The sequence below is a fragment of the Nymphalis io genome, chromosome 11 (genome assembly GCF_905147045.1).
Source record: "Nymphalis io chromosome 11, ilAglIoxx1.1, whole genome shotgun sequence".
Classification (NCBI taxonomy): domain Eukaryota; kingdom Metazoa; phylum Arthropoda; class Insecta; order Lepidoptera; family Nymphalidae; genus Nymphalis; species Nymphalis io.
Genome location: NC_065898.1, coordinates 8,349,745 through 8,351,919, shown reverse-complemented (window position 1 = coordinate 8,351,919; position 2,175 = coordinate 8,349,745). Strand labels below are relative to the sequence as shown.

Here is a 2,175-nt window from a genome sequence, read left to right as displayed (position 1 = left end):
GTAAATAGGTAAACGTAAATCGACGATCGCCTGATGATTCACCATTTACATGTATGCTTTAAATATAACTAAATATTTGTTCTATATTTGGCTATTACATCAATGACAGTCAAACAACGAAATTTATAAGACGTAAAGGTAAAATATAGGTAAGGTAAGATAGTATTTTTATAAAAGCTAAGTTTCGTTTGATCTATTATATCTATATGAAATTATGTAAAATGTTTTTTCTTCAAACAATATAAGTTAAACAAACGAACGGGCCAAATATATGGCCGCCGTCTGTAGTGTCTACAATCTTGGCTTGTGCCTAAAGAGAGAATAATTCGTAGGAGCAAATAGTTTTATCATTGCTGTAAATAAATACAAATTGACGGAGGAATAATAAATACCTGTATAAATAATTATTATCTGTGAAAAATGATTAATCTTACACTCACCATTGGACCCGTTTCACCCGTTTGGACCCGTTTGTTATCTGAAAATGTACATAATTATATGAGATATAATATATATATATATATGTATGTATGAGCATGTCGGTAGTTGAAAATCATATAATCTATACCTATATATATATAATAAAATGTAACTGATCACTGTCTGTACATGGAAGATATTTGAGTAAAACTATTATCGTGGGCCTTAAGGTCTAGCGTTCTTTCCCGACGAGCTAACTTTTTACACACAATCAATGCATGACAAAATAATATTGTTAACGATTTCGCAGAAGATTATTGTTTTTATAATTATTTGAGCACATCTGTTATTTGTCGATGTATTTGTATGTGGTATACAAACTTACTACTTATACAACTTTTTGAAGAACTCAAATAGGTTTTGGGTAGGTGTCAAATAAAAGATAACACGGTTTTATAAGAGCTCTTGTTAATTTTTATTAAATAAATTGGAAGATCAATAATTACACTAATACAAATGTTCTAATTGTTCTCCCTACCTGCCAGCTAAATCTCCATAACACGGATTTAATCCCCCAGAAACAGAAACATTGAAATATTTAAAAAAAAAACACATTTGCACTATGGAGTCCATCAAGCACTCAATTCAAGAACTGACTGAACACTTCAACTCACGGATGGCTGAATTTCAAAAGACTCTTCAGAGTTCTATCCCAGCATCAAGTCCAACCACCAACATAGCGGCTCAGTTTAATACATTTAGAGTCTTTGTTTTAACTGCGTTGGAGAGCCTTCAGAAGCAAGTTGAACTCCTGTCAAAGCAATACATCCAAATGGAGTTAGTTAGTAGAAGGAAGATGCTCTTGCATGGAATTCCTGAAGAAGTAAAGGAGAATGTACCAACTGTGGTGTCGAGGGTTTTATCAGATCATCTCAAGTTGCCTGAGCTTACCATGGATAAGCTCAGCCGATGCCAGCGATTGGGTCAATCCACGCGAGATAAGCCTCGAGCTATTCTTGTCAAATTCCATGACGCGTTGCTTCGTAATAAAATCTGGTACTCGAAAACATCTCCAAAAATACGGGTGTGACTCTTTCGGAATTCCTTACTAAGGAGAGACATGAACTGTTTATGGCTGCGAGACGGAAGTTTGGAATATCTAAATGCTGGACGAAGGATGGTGCCGTTATTGTTACTGGGTCAGACGGTAAGCGCCATCGTTTTGTCACAACAGCTGAACTTAATTGAATTAAATGCACACAAAATGATATTACTTTGGCTATTATTCCTGCTGCTATTCCCAGTACCAGTTCTGTTGACTCAATTGCTAAATCTACTAATATATATTTTGTTTTTTTTTTTATTTTTTTTTTTATTCATATATATTTTAACTTTTTATCCATTTTTATATATATTTATTTTTTAATTATTATTATTTTTAGTATTTTATACATACATATAATAGTTGGTTGTTAATATAACCAGCATGATTTCAAACACTCTCAGTTTAATCGACTCGAAAGACAATAGTGAGTATCTTAGTGACGTAGTGATGATAGTTTGCATAGTACTTCTCTTCCTCTAAACTCTCTTTTAGATTCAACTTTCTCCGGTTTCACTAGAAACTTTAATGTAGTGCATATAAATGCACAGAGTATACCTTCTCATTACCCCGATTTGCTGTCTTCCTTCGATAGTAAAAATATTCATGCCGTCCTTATATCCGAATCTTTCCTGAAACCCTGCTTACCTTCA

At 33.4% G+C, this 2,175-nt stretch overlaps 1 pseudogene; it reads left to right on the top strand.

Moving 5' to 3' along the window:
• Positions 1-967: 967 nt before the first annotated feature.
• Positions 968-1,668, top strand: LOC126771969 (uncharacterized; annotated as a pseudogene).
• Positions 1,669-2,175: the final 507 nt, after the last annotated feature.